Source organism: Coturnix japonica, chromosome 9 (genome assembly GCF_001577835.2).
Source record: "Coturnix japonica isolate 7356 chromosome 9, Coturnix japonica 2.1, whole genome shotgun sequence".
Lineage (NCBI taxonomy): Eukaryota > Metazoa > Chordata > Aves > Galliformes > Phasianidae > Coturnix > Coturnix japonica.
In genome coordinates, this window is record NC_029524.1 from 17,967,786 (window position 1) to 17,993,721 (window position 25,936).

At 42.1% G+C, this 25,936-nt stretch overlaps 1 protein-coding gene across 20 annotated transcripts in view; it reads right to left on the bottom strand.

Annotated features, from left to right (window-relative positions):
- Nucleotides 1-25,936, bottom strand: part of LOC107318346 (multiple epidermal growth factor-like domains protein 6) — a 188,637-nt gene that overhangs the window by 3,383 nt on the left and 159,318 nt on the right. For 10 of the 20 annotated variants that reach the window (XM_032446640.1, XM_032446642.1, XM_032446639.1 and 7 more), the window contains 4 exons: nt 25,517-25,714; nt 19,075-19,235; nt 10,365-10,484; nt 4,968-5,678 (listed from right to left, as the gene is read on the bottom strand). The gene's annotated coding sequence lies outside the window, so the exon portion shown is untranslated. Of the gene's footprint in view, nt 1-2,706; nt 2,839-3,848; nt 3,982-4,967; nt 5,679-10,364; nt 10,485-11,576; nt 11,737-19,074; nt 19,236-25,516; nt 25,715-25,936 lie in introns of those variants that run through there. The other 10 variants (XM_032446636.1, XM_032446630.1, XM_032446637.1 and 7 more) reach the window with 9 other exon arrangements.

Here is a 25,936-nt window from a genome sequence, read left to right on the forward strand (position 1 = left end):
TAGTAGTTTTCCATAAGTCAACAAATCGTTCCCATGTGATACAGCAGACTCACTGCAGGATGGAGCAGCATATTAGCGCCTCAGTTTCTATCTACAGAATATAACAAAGCACCAGCATGACAAGATGATTAATCAATGGCTCACCCTGGCCCAGACCCTTTGCTAGCACACAAGTCCGAGCCGCTGCTCCTGTGTCAGCCCCACTGCCTCACTGCGTTAACAGCCGCGTTTGCTGCATAATGGGAGGGGAAGTTATTATAAAACCATTTGAGAGGCTGCTTTAGCTCAGAGGTTCAGTTTGGCCGGTTGCTGCATTCATGTCTTGAACTTTAAAACTTTCTGTCAGTTCCCCCTTTCTCAGGCGCACGCAGGATCTCTGTGAGCTCCTGGATCCCTTCCCCGCACTGCGCTGCCTTCCAGCCACATTAAGTCTCATTTGTGGTTTTGCTGGTCAGTCACGGAGCAGAGCAGAAAAGCTACTTGAGTTTAAAGATGCTTCCAGTAATGATTTAAACAAAACACATCCATCTAGCACCAAACAGAAGATCCTTTCTCCATGTCAAAGACCACGTACCTTGCCAGGATTCCAGTTATAAGAAAAATGTATTCTGAATCCTGGCCAAAACCATCCTCTTCCCATCCCATTGAAAGACTGTGTAAGTTTTATGAGTATACCTAGTATGCGGCTTCCACTAGTCCTATTAATTCATCTTTTGTTTCGATATAGAAAATGGTGCCAACATTAGGAAATGCTCAGCTTTACAGTTCAGATTCACTTAGCGAGGGCTGGGGAGCAGGATAAGGGGAGAACGAGCAACAGAACCTTAAAAATAATACTATATTCCTTTTTTCTTTTCCTTCACTCCTACCCAGCTTAGATTCATTTGTTTTTAGAGGAACGCATTTCTCAGCAAAGTTTACTATTTTTCCAGAATTGAGATTTTAATCAGAATAACATTTAAATAAACCCTGAAATGAGGCCCTACTGCCAGGAACATGCAGGGCTGGAGCCTTTGTCCCAAATCTGCCGTCTGGGTTTTTTTTTGGGACCAGCTGCCCTTGAGGAGTATCATAAGCCACACAGAGCTCTGTGCCATGGCATCCTGCAAGCAGAGGTTCCTTTTAATTCTATGCAGGGTGACTGTGTAACAGCAGAGGCTGTTTGCATCTATAAATCCAATCAGGGAAGTTTTTAGAACCTCTAATTGCAAAAGGTGCTGTGGAAATGTAAAAGCACTGCAGCAATCAGCTGGACAGGAGCTGTAGCAGTATCAGCCCTGACTGCTTGACTGGAGGGTCTGCAAGAAGGCACCTTCAGAAAGGATCCTCCTTTTTCCAGCTTTATTTGAATACTAATTAATTCCAGAAAGGCTAAAGAAATGTGATGGAATGCTACATTGCTAAGGAGAAGTTTTGCCTGAGAGTCTGGAAGCTGGGCTCCCCTCACAGGAGGGTCTGGTGGGAGAAGGGGGTTAGTGGTCATTTTGATGCTAAATTATCAGTAATTAAGAAGTTGATTTTTCTGGGATTGAAGAAAATTTTAAACAGCTGCTTCTTTCAAGCCCTTATTCTTCATTTTCATTAGCATGCACTAAGGCAATCTGGGAAATATATTTCAATGTGCATTATGCTATGTCAAGACCTCAGCATCTGTACCTTGGGGCAGATACGTGTGAGATAGCAGAGGGTGGATTTGCCAGCACGCACATGTGGAAATGTTCAATTTGTAATATGATTATAGCCCCCAAACAAAGCCCGCTTGATACCTGTGGCATATTTGTTTCATGGTAAGTGCAGAAAATTCTCAAAATCGTGTCATGTTTCGCATCCCCAGCCAACTCAAACTGTAGAAGTAGCACTTTAATTCCTGGGGAGTCTCTTTAAACAGGCAGATGTCAGGCCCAATTAAGGTCTGGGCAGCCCCACGCTAATTGGGCTGAGGCCCACAGCAGCGGGACGTGGTCACTCAGCAGCGTGGCCCCAACGCAGGCCCATGCTGGGGTTCTGCTCCGCATGGTGCTCATCAGGGCTACTGCATGGGAAGCCATGCTCCAAAAGCACCTGGAAGAGGTTAAGTGGAGTAAGAACTCTTACTGACAGTGGATGAAAAAGCTGAGGGTGGTAAGCCACCAGAATGCCGTGTGGTCCTGCATCTAAAGAAGCCTTCAGGCACCTGTGACAGGATTTGGGGCTGGGCCCTGTGCCCCCCACCCATGATGTCTGTGTCTCCTTGGGAGCACAGGCCTGGCACGGTGACATCCAGGTGTGAGCACAGCCTGCAAAACATGCAAAACATACATGACTTTGAGAATTTTCAGTCTTTCTTTTGATTCCCATGTCCCAAGATGTGTTGTCTCATCTACGCAATAAGCTCCCAAAATACAGAGTAACTGTTGTTATTGCAGCTCAGGTGCTAAGGCACTCGGAAAGAAAAGGTGAGAGCTGAGACGTTGAGATGAATTGAAGCATATTGAGGTTTAAACCCAAAATTTTAGCAAGATTTGTGTTGGAATCCCAAGCAGTGAGCTCCATTTCAGATCCCTATGAACAACAAACACAAAACACTGGACAGCAGAGACTAGGGGTCTTCATTTAGAAATGATTCTTCCAAATTATGGAGCTACATGCTTAATTGTACCCAAACATCTCTCCTGTTTCCAGCAGGCCTGTTAATCACCCACCTGCTGTATCTTCTCACTCATGTACCTGTAGGCTGAGCATGGTCGGGGATCTTTTTGAGCCTCCATTCTCTCCTGGCTGGCGCCGATCGGACAAACAGCGTCTGGGTTCTTCCTAAACGTCCCCACAGCCCCCAGGAGAACACGACGTGCCTTTGTCCTTTCAGAGGAGGAAAACATCAGCAACAAAAAACCAAGGGCTTCTTATGGCATTACATTGTTCCTTAGCAAAAATTGATCTTTTAAAAACAACTTCAGCACTTTTAAAATTGAATAGGACATGAGGCCAATGTTAAACTTATAAAAATCATCCTGCTGCAGCTCCTTCCTTGTGATTTACTGAATAAACTGGATAAAAGCAAAATATTCGAGAGAAGACATAGAAGACATGCCTGTTATATCCAGCACTATGCTTACACTCTAAAGGAGGGTCTTTGCAACCCTAGGAGCAACCTGAAGTCCCTGTGGTACACAACAGCACAATGCACAGCCATGCTTGCCCTTTCTCAGCAGGGGACTCCCAAAAATGTGAAGTCTATTTGGCTGCAATCACAACTATGCAGTAAAAACTTCATCTGAAGGGTCCCCAGAACCTCTGCTCAGTGCAACCACAAGCCACAAAACCCTTTGCAATTCACTCTAACAAAGTAAAGACCTTTATTACTTTTAGAGTTGATTCCCTGGTACTCCTTTTGGAAGCTGTTATGCTAGTTTTATTACTTAAGAGCTATTAAAACCTTAACCACTGCACGGAGCAGCTTGCTTCAGCTTTACACTCATCCATAAAAGCCTTGAATGGGGAGATCAAGACCTAGCTTTTGGAGCTGACACCTTGTCAGCTGAAGAATGCCAGAATCAGGTCAGAATTTGTCTCTGTCCCAGCTCGGTGTACAGACCAGGGTGAGAAGCTGAAGTGGAGGAGCAGGACTGGTAACTGGATTTTTTCCATGCTTTCCTTCATTACTTGTAAAGAAGGACAAATGGAAAGTCATGGTGACCTCTCCTTTCCCCTGGAGCCAACTGTAAGCCAAGCTCTGCTTGTGCCACCCTCCGTTAGCTTAGCAAGGAGCAATGCTGGAATGAACTTTGCTGCAAGAAGTAGGAGAGCAGGAGCAGGGACTGGGGTAAATCCAATTACCAACACCAACATAAAACAACAAAAATCCTTACCCAGTCTAAATGTGGTATGATGCTAGGAGAGAAGAAACGTGCTTAAGTCATCCTCAGGATGGCACAGCAGTATTGGAATGGCTCAGCCGCACCCACATGTCCCTCTGAGGCATGAGTGTGAAACCAAAGCAACCTGACATGGCGTAAAGGAAATGGTATGGGCCAAAAGCATCTATAAGGGAGCTCCTTATATCAGTCTTTCTGTTGCTCAGATACTGGTGGTGGTGTGTGTAATACAGAAGCTAGCTCAAAGCCTCTCATTATTTTCACTTTTTATTATAGAGTCCAGAAATCTGGCTTTCTCAGCTCACTGTTGGTTCCAAAACACAACTTCCTTCTCCTCCACTCTGCCACTGAATTTTTAATATTTCCTCTTTGGAAAATGTCAGAAGCCTCAGCAGGGTGTTGGTTTCTGCTATAACACAGCTCCACTAGGGATGAAAGAGGCTGGGGGCAGCACTTTGCCATTGGAAAATGCATTCTACTCTCTTTCCCCATGGTAAAAAAAGAAAAAGAAAAAGAAAAAGAAAAAAAGAAAAAAACATCTCCCAAACCTGAAGGACTGGCCTCACAAATTATCCACTTATAATGTTTCTTCGTTTCAGCTGAAACAATGATCCTGGTACGTTTTCTTTTAAACTTTGTCTCCCAGTCAGAGTGGCCACCTACTTTGTTGTCCAAATTTCTCGTGCAGCTCGAATCCTACAATGCTTAATCTCAGTAGGGTTATCAGTTATGTCATGCATTATAAAGCCTCCAATCAGCGTAGTGGGAAACAACATTTTCATTTAATACCAGGAGAAACAGTGGAAGTCAGCGATTGATACCAACACAATGATGGGAAAAAGTGTCCAGAGGTGCTACTCACATAATCTCACTTTACAACATCTTGAAAATTCAATAGAAAGGACTTTGCTAACAATACCAGAATGACATACCACTGATTATTGTTCCTAAAGCTCTTAACAATAAGAAAGCTCTCTAAATATATCTCAACAAAAAAACATATAACAGTTTGTTTCTTCTCTCTCTTTTTTTTTTTTCTTCACAAAGCACATAGTATTAGTCAACAATTGCTCTGTGGTGTAAACCCATAAAGGCTGTTGGCTGGTAATGTTCTGGGAAATGAGCTCTTGAAAGATCCTTTTTTTTTTTTTCTTTTTCTTTTTTAAACATGCTTAACAATTGTATCTTGAAACAATCCTGGAAGCACAAGTATCTGCAAGCTGCAAGGACCCACTCTACCTTATTTTCTTAAGGCTGAGGAAAGAACCAGCTACTCACGCATTTTCTTCGCACACTTCAGAATTCAGACGTGAGAAGTAATGTTTAGCTCAGAGCAGAAATGAAAACCTTCTTAAGCACCGAGTGTTTCTTGTTAAGCCCCAGGTCTCTGCAGAGTTGGGTGAGTTATCCAAATGACACGTGAGTGCTTTTCTGCTTAATCTCAGCATCCAGAGCCCTCAGTTTAACACGACTTAAAGAAAGGGTTAAAATGCAATTAAGCACACATTAAATACGCCAGGACATTTCCCTTGGAGGTGAAGTTGAAACAGGCATCTTTACTGCTAAAACCACACTTAAGAGGCTGCGCTAGCAGCCACTTAGTAGTCAGTGTCTGCTGCAGAAGGGCCCTAAAATAATTCATTGCTCAGCACCTTCCAAAAGCAGCCCCTGCCTCTGGAGCCACTGCTGCTAATACAGAAGCACACACGAAGCCACATACAGCAATAAATCACTTACTTGCCTTGCAGCATCAGGCCTGCGGCAACATTTCATTGTGATGTTATTGCATGCTGGTTTTGGTGCTCATGGCCATCCCAAAAGTGGCTGATAAAGATTAAATAATAATTTAAATTGCTTTGATAGTGTTTACATTTTAGAAAGCAAACCCAACCCTTATGTCGCACAAATCTCAGCTGCAGTCATAGCATTTATGGTATTAAATGGCCAACGAAAGGTCTTTAAAAATCATTAACTGAAGTAAACATTGAATCACGTTACAGAGTCAACAACAGAGATTTTTGTCTGAAGGAAATAAATGTGTCGCACTCGAGGATATTGAAGTGAAATATTCACTGGATTTTCTTTTATTGCGTGTTCTTAATCTCTCTGTTTATTATTGAAGTGGTTAATAAGCAATTCCTAAAGCAGATCCAGAAGGTGTGTTTAGCAGCCTGCCTGTCAGCCCACACCATCACCCACCCATGTTTGGCAATCCTAGCTCCATTTCACCTAGAGCACTTATTGGGACCATTTTTTTTTGTTCTCTGAACATAGATGTTGGTTGTGTAGATTTGGTTAAGATCTGTTCGCTGCCAGTATATATAAACAGCATTTCCTGGCTACAAGATATACCTGAAGGAAGAGCTTCTTCAAATACTGCAGGATGATCCAATGGATGGAGTGAAGAATGTGAAAAGCCTTCCTTGAGCACTGGCTGTTGGGCACTGCTTTCCCTGCAGCATCATCTGCGGAGTTTGTTATTGCTCTTCAATAACCCCAAATTTAAGAGGTAGACTCATTATACACCTCACTTGGAGAGTTTTTCCTCCCCTCAGTAAACATTACATATGTCTTTCAAAGCACCTTTTGGTACATTTATTATTATTTTTTTGGCTCCTGGTATTGAATCAACCATCAGATCTCCACAAGTTGAATGTATCTACACTAAGTTAAACCCTCTGGATTAAGCAAGATCTTGTTTTCTCATCCTTTCTCTAATATGTAAGTACAGTCCTAATTAAGGGTCGTCCTCCATACAGTACTTTGAGTGATGTAACAGATGAATTAGGGGCTGACTCTCCCAAAGGCAGGATTGGAAATGCTCCTGGACTTGACAAGGTTTCAAACACGGCTTTGCACGTTCTGCAGTTTTTCACTCCTCTCTGATTTTATAGACTTACACTTGCACAGTTTGGGAGATACCATTCACTGCTCACCCAACAGACGGCAGCAGCTACAGCGGCTGTGAGAAACTCTGGGAACAGGGAGATACTTTCAAATTAGCCCTGGTTAAAGGTCCCTGTGCTCATGCCCAAGTACATGCAGTGCTGTAACAGTTCAGGCAGGTTCATGGCAAAGCTTCTGATGATGTTGTTTGGTTTTGAAGTCAAGTAATAGGAAGCTGCTTGAATCACTGGAGCCGGAGCATCTCTGCAGTGGGCAGGCAAATGCAAAACAAGATGTACTGGTGTTTCATCACCTTGTTGTTTTTAATATTTTTTTTTAATTCCTACTGAAAAGTTCCACCTTGACACTACTGGACAGAAAGGTTGATGCTGCCAAAGGCTCCTCACTAGGAACCAGGTGCCTTGATGCTGTGGGCCAAACCATCCCACCTCCTTTACAAATCCTCCAGCCGTATGCATCTTCTCTATGCCTTTTCACCCATCAGTGATCCCTAATTCTGACCCAGGAGCAAACAATGTCTCCACCAATGGAAGAGCAGCCACCTGCCCGGCAGGAGGACAAGCAGCCCTGCCTGGCCCCCTTGGGGATGCTCAGGGCTGGCACGGTGTTTGGCTGGGCACCTTGCCCCAGACCTGTACTGCAGCCCCACAGCTGCTCTGACATGCTTGCAAAAATATGTTCCCCGCTGACCACATGAACAAACACACACTTCGTGAGCTACATGATTCATATGTGATCTGAGGTTTAGGGGCAGAGCTTTCTGCATTTTTTTCTTTTTTAATGCTATCTGGCATATTTGAAAGCACTGTCCAGGAACACGGAGCCTTTATGTAAAAGATTTTCCATTACTTCTTATTAGTGCGTCTTCTTCTCAGAGCTCACCCCAGTCCTTACGGTAAAACTGGCATCAGCTTTTTGAAAACAACTGAGGCTTTGGCTGCTGCCATGAACGCTGCAATTCTTCTCATGAGAGCCCAGAAATGTGCCCCATGGGGATAGAGAAGGGTGAAGGACCCTTCCTCCCAGAGTCCTGCTTGTAAGCACAGCATTTCTTGTCTGTATCAATGTATCTAACATGTGAGAAATAAAGTGTGGAAAACTTCTTTCAGCTGCATTTCATGGGCAGGCTCTTTGATCATCTGATGCCTGAGTTTTATTCAGCACACAAGAAAACAGACAAGTTAGGTAGGAGCTAGCTGCTGCTAAACGGCTGTCGACATTGCCAGCAGTCATTAGGCAGCATTTGGCTTTGACCAGGAATACCACAAACTGGGAGCAAACCTTTCTATCTCCTGCACTGGGGCAGTATTTCACAGCTGCTGCCCCAATGTGCTGCTCCACAGATAAACTTCAGAGCAAGCTGGGGCTGCAAACAAGTAATGAGGCATTAGAGAACCGTGCCTTGCATGTCTGATTGCAGTTGGGTTCACAGACAGCGGTGCGAGGACCGCTGTGACAAATTTCTCTTAACGTTGTCTGTGGTTTACTTGCAGTGAAGAGCAGCACCTTTCCAGCCCTAATTGCCGGCTGCTCTCTCGTGGCTGTTTGGGGGAACTGCTGCTGCTCCCTCCTGTGGGTCAAAAGTGGCTTTTTTCAAAACAAATTACAGTAAAGAGACAGTTGCCAACTGGAAGTGACCCTGGGCAATTACACATTCTCCAGTAAGAGGATTTCCAACTGTTTTCAGGGCTCTTTACAGCCGAGTACACAAACTCTGGGCTACTGCAGCTCCTTGTTGGCTGGTACTGGGGAGAAAATTCTTTTCTTTTTGCCTATCCACTGCCTGTATGAAAAGCCAAGAAACAGGCAGGAGCTGAGGCACTTCTGCCTGCTCGCCTTGCTGGGCAGACAGCAGCAGTGATGTACTCGTGATGCTCCTAGGCACTGGCAGCAAGTTTTGCTTAATTAGCTGGTAGCAACTATCCCAATTTGGAAATCCTGCCTTGCGATTCTTTACAATTACGCCAAGTATGAGAAACAGAGCATGCATTCGTACGTGGAGCATTATACACGAGCCAGACCTGAGCAGTGCAGAAAGGCTGTCTTGATTCATTGCACTCATATGATTTTGGCTGCAGTAAATTCGCTCTCCTGCTACAGCATGCAATTTGAGGGTTTATTGAATACTGGCACAAACAGAAGGAATCATCAAAGTCTAGATAATTGCAGGCTTTTTTTCCTGCCACTGTCATTGCTTTACCAGCTATTGTCTCACTGTTTGGGAAAGCACAGCCAAATACCTCTCATAAGAAATAAAATATTAAACAAGTAAAGTTTATTCCTTCTTCTATTTCTTTTCCTTGTGGTAGGACTTACTCTTATTGCTGTCCTTTACAGCCTCCAGGAAGTTTTTGGTTTCTTCTCCTATTTCAGTATTCCTTTTTTCATCTTTGCCTCTGAAAAATATTATACAAGACCTGATTCCCCCCCCCCCCCCCCCCCCTTTTTTTTCCCTTTTTTTTTTTTTTTGTTAGCACCAAAACTCTTGGCCCCTTTAAGTTACAGACAGAAATCTAACACCTCTTCTTCAGCAGAAGGAGCTTGCTTTTTATGACCATCATAGCGGCCTGTGAAATCACTGGAAAAGCTTTCTGCTCACCCCAGCGAGCAGCAGGCTGACAGACAGGAGAGAGCCTTCCCTCTCAGCCCTTCGCCTACCATTTGTCTTCCCTGCAATCCCCACACTTCAGTTCCCCTCAAAATCACTGGGAGATCATTGGCCACTTCAGAAAAGACAACTGCTCCATCAGAGAGGAAATCTGAGCTTGCACATATGTTGGAAGTTAAGTTAAGGTCTTCTTCCCAGAAATGCTTTGTGAAGCTCTTCTCCAGGCAACCCTTTTCCAGTAAGATAGCGTCTCCTCGCCTGATATTTTGCTTAGTCTCGTTTTCTTTTATCTTCCTTGTCGAAATTAAATGTCGCCATTCACTGCTAGCAGATGTGGTTTGGGATTCCTACATTCTTTTATGCCTTTATTTCAGAGCTTTCATCACAGCTTCTCTTTCAGCTAGGTGAATCAAAGGCCTTTCCATAGTCCAGTCAATGCAAGCTATACATGATGGCTTGTTTTATTTGGCAATCTTCTCCAGTATGTGATTCATTGTCTGCAGGTGATTCATAGTTAGGAAATTACTTCTGAACCCTGCCAGTGCTTGTGGTTGATTAAAGTTCAGAAGTCCCTGTAGTCTGTTCACCAGTGCTTTTTTGTCAACTCAAATATTTGTGTGCAGTAAAGAACAGTAAAAAGTGGATGTGCTATTGACATGAGCAATTTACTTGAATGCTTGCATCTTTAGAAAGTTCTACCAGAATCTGTAGAACTGGCATGAAACTGTTTCACAATGTCTGACTAAATGAATCACGTTTTACAAATAAATATCTGTCAAATTGTTCAATTACTTGAGATCCAGTCATTAAGCAATAAAATAAAGCAGTAAATAGGAGACATCTGCTGCAAAGTGCTACAGAAACACAAGCATCTTTCTCAAGTTACCTTCTTTGCATTTCGGTATAATGATTCACCAAAAATGTCTTACCCAAGGCAATCAAATGTCAGAAAATTGTCCCCTGCAAAACAGTATAGGCATAGCTTGGTATCTTACCCAAAGCAAATAGAGCTGAACGTCTTGGTGGAGCCTACCTAGGAACAAAGGCGGCTGCACCGATCAGTCGGCGTGCTGCAGTGTTATTAGGTGAGATCAGATAGTTCGGATTGCTGAAACCTGAAAAGAAAAATAATACTGGGAGTCATTGCTTCTGATCTTGAATTAATTTTTTAAAGATGTAAATGCTCCCCCTCCTTTGAAAGATAATATTTCCCATAACGGCTGAGAGAGAACCCAGCCTCCTCTTCAGAAGACTGCTGTGCTTTACATCAGAGGTGCTCGTAGCAATAACATTAATATTCAGGGCATGGATGGTTGAAGAGTTTAAACACTGAGTCTCTAAAGACTGCCTGGTCAAATCCATTGCAGCAGTAACCGAATACTGAAGTTTGGTAACTCTTAGGCAGCTGCTGCCAGACCGAAGGGGATAACAGCTCGTTCCCATCGGGCACAACTCTGCATCAGGACTGCCTCTTTCCCCAGAAGAAAGAGTGAAGAGAAAAAATGGGTGATTTTAGCAGCACCAGTCCTCAGCAATGATGCAGAAAATATATATATTTTTCCAAAATACATATTCATACAAATTCATTAAAAATTTTTGGAAATGCACCCAGATAACAGAAAAATTAAAGAACTGCAGCCTTTTCCATTGGCCTTCAGGAAGCTCAAACTCATTGCTTCATCTGGAGTATCACTTTGCAGGGCACTGCTTGATTCATGTTTCTTTGAAAAAGAAAATATTTTCTGAACTTATCTTGATAGTTACAGAATTTCCTGTCAAAGATACATTTTTCCTGCCAAAAGATTCCTACCATGCTGAAGAAGTACTTCAAAAAACTGTAACACTGGAATGGCGCTTGCATATTTTACTTGTAATGGAGCATATTACAAATATAAATGGAAAGACTGGTCAAGTATCTAAATCTGTGTTATCACAGAAGTATTGGCTTCTTTCAGACATCTATGAGTACAACATTTCAGCACCAGCTCCATCTACTTAATTGCTCCTAGTTAATAGTTAAAATCAGAATTGCACAAATGAAACCAAGGCAATGCAAAAGTTTCTTTGTATATGTCAAAATTCTTTTCTAAACAGAACTGCTGTTAATCCTCCATGCTTCAGGTTGGGGCAGTTTTTCTGCATATACCTCCACTCAGATATAAAAATGTATTCAGAGATCTAAGTTATTTCCCATATCCCTCACACACCTCTCTCTGAAAAAGACAGGAATGCTCCCACGTAGGTGATGTTTTCCAAAACCCATCGGATCCTTTCCATTGGTTACCATTTGTATTTCCAACTCTTGCTGGCTCAGCAAAGCTTCAGCCTGCAATGAGTGCTGAGATATGGCTGCTTTTATAAAAACTCCTGCAAACAACAACAATGAACCTTTTTTTTCCCTGCCTTTTTTCTTTTTTTTTTTTTTTTTTTTTTTTTTTTCCTTCCCTTTCTTGGAGGCTTTTGTTTTAAGTCTCTTTTTAACACAGCGCTCAACATTGAATTCCTGCTTCATTTTGCCAAAGGTATTTGGCTTGGTCACTCAGCCGCTCTGATAGCTGAGATATCAGCAAACTTTGCCTTTCTGCAACATGTGCTTTTTATTTTAGGCTATGCAAAAACTATGTCATGACACCAGGGAAAATATATCCTCCCACGTCCTGGGAAAAAAGGATGGTAGTTGATTCAAATTGGTATCCACTCTTCCGTGACATCAAGTGCATACACATCTAGCTGATAAACATATTTATCTGCAGTGCTTCTCTATGGCTCAGACACCAAGAGAAGCATGAAATCCACCATGAGTAGTAAGTAGATGGACCTCCACAAGGAACCATAACTCCAGCTCATTGACTTTATTTCTAGGTTTGTTTGTTTGTTGTTAAATTAACCCAGAGATGTCCATAACAACAAATGGGTTTTTAAAGTAGGAATCAAAAGTCAAAGCACGTGCACCAATAAGACAAAAGACCACTGTGGTTTTGCCTTTATTTCTCTGAAATGGAGTTACCGTAAAACTCCAGTCTAACTAGTTATAATACTGGGATGTAGACTCATCACACACTGGGGAGAGAGAGGAGGTGGAAAGAAGATGTTCTGAAACAAAACCGCATGATTGCACGTCATGCTCAATTACATGCAATAGGAGAGTCAGACTGCAGAGTCAGACCAACACCACCAATGTTCACGTGTGTCCCAGCTGCTGGCTTTCCAAAGGCAGTGATGGCAACCATAGGAGGAACTGACCATTCCCACTGGCACATTTCTAGGACATGTAAAACAGTTTTATAGCAATGAGCCCAACCCACTAGAGTGGTGAGACCTTTTTGAGAGCTTGGAGACTCCTTCAAAACAACAGCTCTTCAGAATCGTTTACAAATGCTGCCCCATCTGTAAACACCAGAAACATCCCTAATATAAACAGCGTCCCTCGCTCTGCAAGTGAGAGGAGAAATGAACAGGAAGCAGTGCACTAGAAGGAGGAATAAATCAACGACAGACTTTTATGAAACAAGACATCTTGGTCCTTATGCATATACTCACACACCAAAATCGCTTATTAACTCCACATGGATCAAGCAAACTCTTTGGAAAAGAGAGCCTAAAGAGATGAAGAACATGAAAGGAGCATCTAGAAACAGATGGGACATAACGTTTTCAATAAACCCTAACATAGATGGGAATCTCACATAGCAGCAGCTAAACTACCTCGTGCTGTGAGCCCATCAAATTTCACAAGCTTAACAACATTGGTCCGAACCTATACATGTGGATGAGAGTTTGCAGAGAATAAATCTTGAATGTTATTCAAAGCTGATGAGCTGTGTGGTTCAGCAATAGGGATGCTCCCTGTAGGTTAATACAAGGTGCTCATGTAGCATAGCACTGGAAGGAGCAGCTTTTCAGTGTGATTTGAGAGCAGGGGTATCATCATTCATCAGTGTAACTTGCCTGGTTTATGACCAATCTACTGATCTGCCAATTCCCATTCCCTTTTTCTGAACTTTGACTGGGCCAAAAATTTTTGTTCTATGCCTCAATCTGGGCCTTAATTTTAAATTAAAAAAGAAAAAAAATAAAATAAAGTAAAATCCCCAAACTCTGGTAATATTCTGCAGTTACTATTTTTATTATAGAAAGACCAACAAGCCCCAAAATAAGATTGGAGCCAATATACTCAGCTCTGCACAGATGGAGTATAATACACCTTCCCTAAGCTAAGTCAGGACAGGATATGCAATCAAGGCCAGGCTGGATGGGGCTTTGAGCAACCTTCTAGAGGGAGGTGTCCCTACCTACAGCAAGGAGTTTGGAACAAGGTGATCTTGAAGGTCCCTTTCAACCCAAGCCATTCTATGATTCTATGATGCATTCTCTGCCTCTGAGGCATTAGCATGAAATCCTGGAAGGCGTGACAGACTGGGCCAGCCCTGCCTTTCCACACCCAACAGGTATGGAAGAGTATGGTGACAGGTACGGCCACCCTGCTTGAAAATCTTTGTGGGACTGTCCTTGCCACCTTCTGGGAAATGAGGTTATGTTGATGACTGATGGTCATTTACTGTGATTCCCTGGAGTCCTGACCTATTTAGGAGGAAAAGGGTGATGCCAAAGCAAAGAGCCCCCAGTTCAAGCACAGCTAAGCTGTTATTATGAGCAATCCCCAGTAAAGCTGGTGCCTGTACCGCTGTGCTGTCTCCATGGACTGAATTTGGGAAGCATCTTGGCTAAGTCCATGGAGTTCTGCAGTACACAGCCATTCACAGTAAGCTTTTGGGAGAAAGAACAGAAATTATTTGTTCCCCATTTCTGAAATCACATACCAGCCAGGTGCAAGGATGTTTTTGAAAATAGATGGCACAGCAGGAATGGTTCAACAAGAAAATCTCTCTGTTATTACTCTCCTAATCCAAGCATTAGCAGGACTCCAGATTATGCCTTCCACTATTGTTACTACAACTGCTATTTCTATCCAGCCTATAAATGTTGGTTTTTGGGGGGAGAGTTGAGAGTCTTTCATAGGAAATAAATATAATTATCCTCATTTTACTACTGTAGAAACAGAGACAGAAAGCAAAGACTTCAGATCTTCCTGAGAACCTGGTCTGTGAAATACCCATACTGGATAACCACAGTGCTCAGAATAAAAACAAATGACACTGGATCTAAGAAAGCTTCAACTGTTTTAAGGACAGCATTTACGCATATAAAACATTTCATCTCAGGCAGCTGACACTGCAGGTAGCTGCTAATTAAAATCTGGTGTGCTGTGGCTACTGTCTTTAAAATTCTGGCCAGCACATGTTCTATTTCTCTTTATATTTTCTTGTTGTTTTAGTTTCTGAGCTCATCTGAAGCTATTTTCAAAAGGCAGGTTTATGTTTAAAGACTGAGTTTAATAAGCTTGTACAATATATAAAGAGATTACAATTTATTACTTAAAAAGTTTCCTGACAAGATGTCTACAAGAAACATGACCCAAACCACACCGCCTTGTAATAATACCTCTTAAAAATTCCTGACCTCCCACTAAACACTCCTGCAGACTTCCCTGCTTCAGTCCTTGCTGAATATCTCATATATGTCCCCTATAACATTACACAGGAGGAAATGAAACGGGAAAGCCATCAGCTCAGACAGACACAAAAATGCTTCCAGGTCGGTCTGCTATCTGCCAGCCACCTTCCTGACTGGGGCTCAAGCAACCTGAGCCAGAGCAACCTGAACAATTACATTTTACCAGCAACTTTCTGTTAGCTGGGTGTAGTGGCCAAGCACCGGCATCATGGCAGCCTGTGGGTAACCTGCAGAGACATGGCTCAAGCAAGGACACCTAAAGCACAGTGCCCAAGACCATGGCCAGGTGATTTTTGAGGATCTCCAAGGAAGAAGAACCCACAACCTCTGTGAGCAACCTCTATGCCAGTGCTCAGTCACCCAGACACTAAAGAAATAATTCCTGATGCTACAACCTCACGTGTTTCTGTTTGAACACAAAGCCTCTTGTCCTATCATTGGGCACCACTAAAAATAATCATAGACCAGAATCACAGAATGGTTTGGGTTGGAAGGGACCTTGAACAGCACCGAGTTCCAACTTCATGCCATGGGCAAGGACACCTCCCACTAGATCAGATTTGAAGCCCTATTCAACCTGGCCTTGAACACTCCCAGGGATTAGACATCCACAGATTCTCTGAGCTGCCTGTGCCAGGGCCTCATCAAGGGGGTGGAAAAGAGCCTGGCTCTGCTTTGTTTGCATCCTCCCTTCAAATTGCCATTACTACTGGCCCTGGTTTTACAGCCTACACAAATCTGAAGCCCGAGTCTGTGCCCTGACCATAACCAGCACAGAGCTTCAAGTATGCAGAGCTGGAACCAGACAAGATCTGGTGTGAAAATAGGGATGGAAACAATGCTGGACAGGGCAAGCTGCTTCCCAGCCTCCAGAGATTACAACTTGTACGCACAACCAGCCTTGGTGCACCATGACTGCTGATCATGGGCTGGTGGTTCATGGCCCACCTGAGCTATGAGAATGTGAGCTTTCTTGTCTCCATGGGACTCGTATTAGCTAAAAGAGACCTGCTTTTCTAGCTGGAGAAGAGCTTTTATCTCTCTCTCTATATTTTTTAATTCCTCACAGTAGGGTTTTGCAATCTTAGCAATGTTGCTGTGAGAGAACAGCTTGTCCCACAGTATGCCAGCAGCCATTCATGATCATTAATAGGTGAAATCTACTCTGGGATTTTTAAAGCTTTTAAGTAAGACAGAGTCTGGACTGGCATTTAGTGGCAATACAATTAAATCCTACTGAAAAAAAAAGAAAGAGAGATGAAATTATTTTAATTACTTATTGAAGCCACTTTTCCCCTGCAGAAGTCAGGACTTGATATGATTTAGATCAGTGCAAATCAGGTGTTACTCACTGACTCTCCAACACCATAAAGATTAAAGGGATCACAGCGTCAGCCTATAAGCCCACCTAAAGCCTGGTCTATGTTACAGCTATATTTGCAGTAAATTATTTTATATGGTTTTGGGTTTTTTTTTGCTTTTTTCTTTCTTTTTTTTTTTTTTTTGCCCCCAATATGGCACTTGCACCACAACACCACGTGGTGACTCAGGAATTCATGTGACATGCCCTCATGCCCTAAGTGCAAATTCCATGCTTAAAGCCCCCCAGGGGCCCATGGACATGCTTTCTCTGCCTGCTCTCCATAGGCATCTTGTCCCCTGAAGTACCACCTTGCCAGCTGACCCCCAGCGGGTAGTAGAGGCCAACCATGGCTGTGCTGAAGGCAGATGCCAACGGGCTCTCACCAGGACGCTGAGACCCATTTGATGTGGCACCAACCCAGGGACTATTTCACAACTGAAATGGACTTGTAGTCCCCAGTCCAGGTATGGAGAGGGCTGCTCCTTATGTCTTTACCCTACATTGTCACAATTATTGTTTCTCCTTAATGCTGGGGTGGATGACCCAATGACACTGATTTACTCCTTGGGCTTTTGCAGCCCTCCACATCAGATGCATCTCCAGTGCCTAATACTCTTCCCTTAGATAATTAAAACTTCATTTGTTGCTTCCTTGCAACTCCAGCTTTTAAAATTATACATTTTTTTTTTTCTGTTAGGTTAGGATCTCTTCCAACTTCCAATCCCCAATTTAGATTACATGCTCAGAAACTAACTCCAAACATTTACTGCGTTTGAAGGTCACAGTGCTATTGATTGATTTCCAGTTATAATGTATGTTGTCCTAACATGAGTTAAAAACATTCTGGGCTAAATCCAAAAATGCTGGGATCAAAGCATCTGGACTTGTTGCTTTCATGTTTGGCACTTAAAGGGGCTGGCAGTCACCAATGTGGTCTTGGCTGGGCTATAGTTGTTTTCATTCTCTGATGTGAAACAGTTGGGAATCACAGACCCTCCAACAGTTATAGTGGACTAAATAAAAATTGGCTTAATAACCTGCCAAGCATTTGAAAGTGCCAGTCTCCACAGTTTTTCACAACTTATTGGCCATGGCATGTTTTTCTTTTCATTTCTCTCTCTCTCTCTTTTTTCTTCCTTTTCTTCCTCACTTTTTTAAAAGAAATCATTTTCTATAAATGACGCTTTTTAAGTTGGGCATTTGAAATAGGTAAGCTCTTCATCTCATCAGACTCAATTTGTCATCTTTGATCTGACTTCACTCATTCCTTTGGCTGCTCCATCTGATTTTTTAATTTTTGTTAAAAAAAAAAAAAGAAAAAAAATTATAAAAACATTTTTCCTATCTAACTTATCACATAGGAAAATAAACAAAGTCCTATTTCTTGGCTGGCCTGCCTTAAAGATATCCTAGTAATGCATCTGCACATCAGCTTTTCACTTTCAAATGCACTTTAAACAGATTATTCCTCAAGCTTTTCATTAGTCTCCCTAGAAGTCTTCTATTTATATTTGTTGTTTATAAAGTTGTATCCAGAGGCCATTGTGCAATGTGCTGCACATAGTCAAATGCCATCAAGCTCTCAAGACAAACAATGGAAATACTTTGCAGATGGGAGCTACTTTACAGATGGCGTAGGGGGGCAGGAGAGCCATGAAGGTTGGAGAAAGAAAGAAATATGGCTGTTGGCCATGGTTGCAAAAGAAGCCAGTGGCAAAGCTAGGCACTTAACCTGTGTTCCCAACCAATTGCTTCCCCATAAATTAATTTTTCTCTCAACTTTCTAGAAGTCTTGCTGTAACTTTCAGACAATTCCCTCATGTTTCTAAAAAATAAATATGAAGCACTTGTGGTAGTGTGCAAAATCTAATTCTTCATGCATTTCACACTTTTTTTTTGTTTCTGTTTTTCAGACATTTTGGCTAATTTCAGAGAAATTCGCATTGGCTTTGGCAAGAAGGCTCTGGAGAGGCTCTAGCAGTTGCCCAACGTGAAGCCAGGCTGTCAGCAGTGACACACTTGGGCAATGCCAGAAAGGTCAGTGCCTTCAGAATGAAAGAGCAGCTACCATTATTTCCAGCTGGGCAATGGCATTTTGTTGCACATTAGGTTGGGCTTTACGCTCAGGCAGGTTTTAGTGTAGCCTATCGGTCAGAGAGAGCAATGCTACCCCTCTTGCTTCCTACTCTTGACAGCTAATCCAGAGCAAAACTGGATTTATTATGGCCCCAACAGCAGTACAGCCTTGCACTATACTTCAGTGTTCATGACTGATGTGATAAATGTTCTTCCCTCAATCCCTGGATGGCAGCCTAATGCTACGCTGCTGACTTTTAGCAAACATCTCCAGAGGAGCCATGCACTGCGAAAAAACACCTTAGCTGCCCAGATTACAAACTACAATTCCTTGAATTCATGCAGCCAATATCATGCCAATATCAATTAAGTGAAAAGGAATCTCCCAGCTCTTGACCTCTGAATGAAAAGCTGGGGTATGACCAAGACTGAGCAGTGATTAAAAGTTATCACACCCTCATGGCCCAAGCCACTGCTGTAGGTACAACTAGTAGTTAGCAAACAGCTTTAAAATGCACACAACTCAGCGTTGTCAACTCCTGTGTTTTGCATCTCATAAGAAGTCAGGTATGCTGATACAAAAAATAGGAGACTGACTTTCATAGCTGTCCAGTGCCTTCTTTTCTTACAGTCCCCCTGCAATTTCTTTTCTTATTTTTGTGCCAGTCCCATGTTCAGGAACACCAACTTACCTCTGAGCTCTACCGACCCTCTGATGGCGTCCAGCAGAGCTGCAGTCAGTGCCCATGGCTTGAATTTTGCTGTTTCCAGAGGTGACAGAGTTATTTTGAATCAGCTCTTTCCCAAGGCCTTTGTGAACCTTCCAGTCACTTCTGGGACAGTAATACTCAGACTGAAGAGAATAAAAACAGCTAGAAGTAATGTTATAGAGACAGGAAGGACATGAGGGATGAAGTGTTTAAGTAAAGAGATGATTTCAGTTCTGGCACCTCTGGCAGTGCTAAATATCTCTTTGAGACTCATAATAAAGGAAAATAGAACCTACAGCTAAGAAAACTGACGTTCAGCACAAAAAAAAATCCCCTATATTTACTATTAATAAGTAGTCTAGAGACATTTAAAAGTAAGATTACTTTACAGTAAAATGAAAATAAATTTGGCCTGTAAAGGATTTTAAGGACTTTTTCTGTGCTCAGGTGAAACATTATCAATTGGTGCTGTGTGTGGTTGTATTTATGCACTTTGCTTTTCATATCACCATTAGAAAACCCCATGCACATTCTTTCCATGTAAAATAATTTTGTAAAATAACTTAGTCCAACAGTTACACCTAGTCTGAGTATCAATTTTTTTTTAAATGTTTTGATTATAAGTAAGTGAGTAAATGAGCATATGTGCAATTATATTTTGGGTGCAATAGCTTTAGCCGGCACATTTTGGCATTTTATTTTATTAGCTAAAAGCTCACATATGGTTTCCATGCTTCCAATCTGGCTTTAAGGATGCAACGGTTGAATTAAGCAATGGTTCTCCTCACACCAATTCCCCTAGATATACTTAAAAAGTCCATTCAGATTATAAAAAAAAGTAAATTAAGGTTTATAATATTCAGAAGGTGGCCCATGGTAGTGACTAATACAGCACTATCTTGTAAGTGCCCTTGCACCCCGCAGAAACTGTTATAAGGCATTTCACAGTTTAAAATATTAAATCACTTCTATGATTCTGTGGGGGAGAGTCATGCCTGGATGCCAGGATTTTTCTTTTAAGAACAATGATGCTGTTGTATCAGCATAGGCACTACTACCAGATACCTGGTTACCTCACACGGCCACTGGGACTTGTCGGTCCTGCAGCACCCAATGTTAGACCTGGGGGGATCTGGGAAGGATTTGGAGAATACCAAGACTGAGCTATCAAGCTTAGTAAGTCCAAAGAGAGTTAAAAAGATGCCTATATTTTTATATATATATATATATTTACATGGGAGACATGGTAGCTGTCTCCCAACACAAAATAGTGCGGTTGTGAAAAGAGCAACGATCCTCTCTGCATCTCTTGGGGAGAGAAATCAGTTGCATTTTCAGCAGAGGTGCTGTGGTTTGGATGTTAGGCAAAGCTTCCTAACTGCAAAGGTCGTGAAGCACTTAATGAAAAGAGTGGAGTTAGTGAGTCCCTTGAGAAGAGGTTTTCAATAACAGTGAAGGCAAACACATGTCAGGGATGGTCTTGGCATCAACACAGCAGCTTGACTACGTGACCTCAAAAAGTCCCAGCCAACTTCACATTTCTGTGAGCTCATGAAAATCCATCAAGCATGTCTAGAAGAACAAGAGTGCAGGACTCCTCTACTGTACTGATACAAAAGAAAATCATATTGAGGTTATTCTTTTTGTATGTTCTTCTTCACGGTAGAAACATCCAAATTTCCAGTCCCTTTTCTGGGCTTCTAATTCATTTTGCCCAACAGACTTCTGATGAAGAAAAGCAGGTTCAACATGAGGGGTCATGAACATCCTCCCACTGAGCACCTGTGTTTGCTGTTGAGTGCAGGTGTGACTTTTGGAGATTTTTCAGAGCCACCTTCTAAGCACAATTGCTCTATTTTAAGTGAGATTTTCAGAGATTGAACTCCTGTGATCCAATCTGCATCACGTCTCACAGACAAAAAAAAACTGTGTACGCAGATACTGGGCTCTAAATTCAATATTTTATCATTGCAAGGTGGGGAGAAGTGGTCTCCTCTTTCAGTATTTACCTGACTGTCTATTGGCTGGTAAGTGTTCCGCATAATTAAAGACTAAAACATCAGAAATAGAGGCTTGCTTCTACAGAATCTTCAAGTTTCCAACTAAATCCATCCTAATTTAGCAAAACAAGCAAGTTTGAGTGTAAATCATGTACTTACATACACTTAAGTATAGGATTCGACAGTTTGCTGAGTAGGGTTCCTACATTACTAAGTCATTGGCTGCTAGTCTTGGCTCTATTTTCAGCTAAATCAAAATGGGAAAAGGTTTCCATACTGAGATGAAGCCAAGATCTTCAAGTTTTTTTCTCTCCCTTCCTCTCTTCCTCCTCCCTCCCTGTCTGTCTACCCCCACTCTCTAACTGAATAAGATAGATGCTTGACAACTGTTTCTATATTGCTAATAGCCTGGAATTTAGGTCTTTGGGTGTGGAAAATTCAAGACAAAATCTCTTCTCTGATGCATTCAGTATAGAGTTGTAATCCCAGTTCTTGCTTATTTTAGGTATGTTGACTACGGCACTACTTAAAGCAGCAGCATGCTTGCGATTTGGGTAAATCATGGACTGAAGCAACTCTAAAGATTCAGTTGATATTTTAAAGAGTAGCCAACATTTTTCCCCTAGCTCTTTAGAGATATCAAACTCCTGTAACTCTGCTTGGAGTTGAAGAAGATGACCTCATCTTTTCTGAAGATCAGCTTTACTTTTCGTGCTCGAGAACAGAATCACTGTCTGCAATCTCTTAAAAAAATGCAGACCTTGGAAGCCTTTCCTTCTTAGTACCCGTGAAATGAAATAATAAAAACATTGAGAGCTTGGAGAACAAGTGAATATTGTGTTGAAAATTCCATGTAGTGTCTGGAATGGCCCACATGGACATGCGATCTGCAAGATCAAGAGATGCTTCAGCCCTTCTGCTGACACTTGAAAAAACCATTACAAGCCTTATGGAGGAAAACAAAGTAATGGAAACATCCGCTTAAAAGGAACTTTTCCAATCACTGGTACTCCATTCATTATATGCCTGAGTGGTTCCAGAGACAACAGAAAACTATGCATTGTTGCAATGCCAAGAACAAGAGAGGCAATACGGATGTTGTGTTGCTTCTCACTCATGGCAATCTGAACATTTTCATACCCTCTCCATTTTGCCCAGCTGAAGTCATCAGGCAGGAGGTTGGTGCCACTGTCTCACTCATGCCCAAATGTGGGGCTGAGCCAGGGCAGTGGAAGCATTTTGGGGACCTGTCCAGCCAGATGCAGGTTGGGTTACAGGTCTAGCACCAGAGCTGTGGCTGCCTGCAACAGCTACACAAGGCACTGGCTTAAAAACAGGCATAGTGGGCAGGATTTTTGCCTGATATTTTGTCAAGCTAAAAAGCTTTTACAAGAGTTAGAGCATTTTATGGCAGGTAAAAACACAGCAGTCATTTAATTAACAGTACCTCAAAGTCTTTCCTGTAAAGAACTGCATGGCCAAAGTTTTCCCAGACCCACTGTGATAACCTTATTTAACTTTGGACAATATTACTTAATCTTTGCTCTGTAAACCAGACTTCAGCTATTTCCCCAGTGTCACTGCAGTGTAGCAGTTGCCTACATTACAGTCCAGACTCTCCAGCATGGCGGATATTTGAAAATGTCACCATCTGTTACAGGTATCTCAAGTGCACTTTCAAAAACCTAATCCCAAGACCCAGCAAGACTCGCACAATAATGTAGTGCTCTGGCCTTTTTCAGAATGAGAAGCAACAGCTGTTAATGAGAATTGCTTCTGATCTATATCTAATGGAGGGAAGAGCATGCTCTTTCCAAATAGAAGCAGAGGGTTTCTGCTCAAAACACTCCTTGCTGCACCAAGTAAGGAAGTAACAACTTTGCATTTTCTCCATTACCTACACTGAGACCAATGGGCCAAAGGTCCATAGCGAGGAGTAGCTGCTACAACCCAATATGAAGTCTACCTCTATCTGCTGGAGTCATCAACTTCTGTTGAGTTTTAACCACTCCAGAATGGGTTAAGTAATGGGTACATGTGATGAAATTGTGCAATTTGTATTTTTTTGGCTCAATGTGCAGTCTAAACTAATGATCTTGGCTGATGCAGACTTTTTTTGATCTTTCCTTTTTGGCCTCTTATAAGTTAAACTTACCCAGAACTTTATGACAAGGATACACATCCACTTAACGCCAGTCGGTGTAGATTAGCATTTGCAAAGACTATTTTTGTCGTGCTATTTTGCATCTTGGTGCAGTTTTCTACATCTCTTAAATGTAAAAGTAAACAAACACCCCTACATCTGGGACCAGATTTTCAAGTGGAGCTCAGAACCAGATATTTTTCCTTCCCTAAGTGCTCAGCACCCACAGCAGGGCCAGAATTTAAAGCCAGTTCAGCTAAACCAGGGCCAGGTTTCCACAGAAACATGGAGAACCAGAGGCTGCCATTGAGACAAATATGTAAAGACTTGTCGTTTAACTCATCCTCCCACCCAGGAATGAGAATATGACACAGTACTGCAGCAATAACAATATCAGCTATTGATAACAACAGCAACGACCCTATGACAGGCGCCTAAACAGCTGGGAGGAATGTTGGCTATGGAGGGCAATTGCTCAAGTCCCCAGTGAAGACCTGAGTGTTTGCTTATGCTCTCACTTGGCAAGACACAGTGCTATCAAGATGCTATTTAGTGTTTGAGTAAGATTATCATTTCTGACATGCCACTGATTCCTTGAAACATAAGAAAGCCGTTGGGAAGGGAGATATGCTTTTGCTAACTGCTCTTCCTTGCCGATTTACTGGGCCTAAGCCTGATTTATGAAGTGTAGCACTGGACAGGATGTTGCCAGTTGAGGTTGTATATAGTATGTCAGTTGCAGAATTTACAGACGACCTATGTTCTGTAGGGAAATGGCTCTACACTGGATAGAGGATGATCTGAGCAGGTGTTTTCCATCTCCAGCTTCTATGGCAAATTGAGTCTTTCAGTCTGATGACTGCCAAGCGCACATTTAATTGGACAGGAGAGCTAGTTGGTTGAACAAAGCTGGGAAGTCCTGCCTCTAGCCATACAAGCAGCCTGATAAATTTCTTTATGCTACAATCTCTCCTGTTTTGCATTTTCTTTCCACAAACATCCAAGTGACCCAAATTCATGGAAATTCCATGGTCTCACACAAAAAAAAATTACTGGAAGTCATTTTTGCACATACAAAGTTGCGTACTGGTAGTCATGGGATGAAAGCACCAGGTGGTAAGTGGCACAATTCGGTACCAAGCAACATCAGAATATCAAACCCAGGAGCACTGAATGGTCACGTCAAAAAACACCACTCAAGAAATCAGTAAGAAAAAAAGAATGTTATGGAATAATGATTACAAAGATCATCTGCCTTGTAAGGAATTGCACGGCATGTCAGAAACAACATTCATTATGTGTAACTGTTATGCATAATGTATCTTTTTTAAGGCTTTCTTGTTTTTTTCTCTCCACTATTACAAAGCAAAAACACCACTTATTTGCTCACTGCATGTAACGATCTGCAACTTTAAAACTCCTTTCTCCTCAGTGTAACTGTTCGTCCTCAGACAGGCTGCAGCATAGCTGCACTAAGATGCTTAAGAGGATGTCAAGAAAAAGCCATTTACTAGGGAAATCTCTCTCACTCTTCAATACAGTTTTGTGACAACATATGCACACAGTATCCTCTCAGAGGCAAGGTGAATAAACGCGTGTCTTTTAAGCAAACATTTATAATGTATTTCATTATGGGGGAAGGACAGTTTCAATTTAGAAGTGATGCCAACACTATGTTGACATTTTTTTTTAAATTATTTTTTATTTTTTTTTCCCTAAGCTGCAGTTAAAATGAAAATGTCCAGACAGACATTTAGCATAAGGCTCGGGAGAGTGTTTCTTTTGGCCACTTCTAATATAGAATTTCACCTAAAAAATGAAATACAAAAGAATGAGGTTGGGGAGAAAATACAGAAGAAAAATTTGTTTGTAGATGAATGACTCTGTGTGAACCCATCCAAAAACATCAATGGAATTGTTCATTAAAAATAGACTTGGAAGATAGTTAGAAAAGTTTCACTTACTTTGAACTTTCTGAAGGCAAATAGGGTCTTTGAGCCAGCAATGTATTTGTGCACGTCCCTTGTGTGCAGCAAAAGGGACATACACAACTACCTCCTTCACCAGTCAAAGTTCAGATTATATGGCACTGGTTCGTTTTGGGGTGATTTAGGCTGACCTTTGGTGGCAGTTCTGCACTGGGCAAGGAACTTTGTCCCTCTTTTTCACCTTTTTGCATTCAGATTTGCAGTTCCCCAGGCCAGAGAGCAGCTCTTGTTTTCTCCTTCCCAGCAGCTAATAGGACAGAGGCAGGGGCTGGGCCCTCAGAAGAGTTACTCACCCCTATTTAAGAGGACTCCTCACATCCTAGAAGTTAAGCAGTGCTTAAAGGCTTTCCTGGCCGGGTTGGAGCAGGGTAATTATCCCCTGTAAGGAACCCTGTCCATCGAGCTGTGAGAAACTTCAAATCCTACTGACTTCACTGGCCCTTCAGAGCTCTCAGCACCTTCCAAGATTAATTCCTCAAGCAGAGAGAGGTCTAGAAACATATATATTAGAGCATGTTACATCTTCAGCTGCAGTAGGGCTCTTTCTGGTGAACTTGACAAAGGACAGATATATTATGCCATACCATAAACTTCAGCAATCAAGAATTCAGAAAATACCCCGTTCTATTACTCTCCTCACTTTGACATGAAATATTAAACACCGCTTACCAAAGTAATGTTATTGAACACAGATGTCTGCTATCACTTTCAAA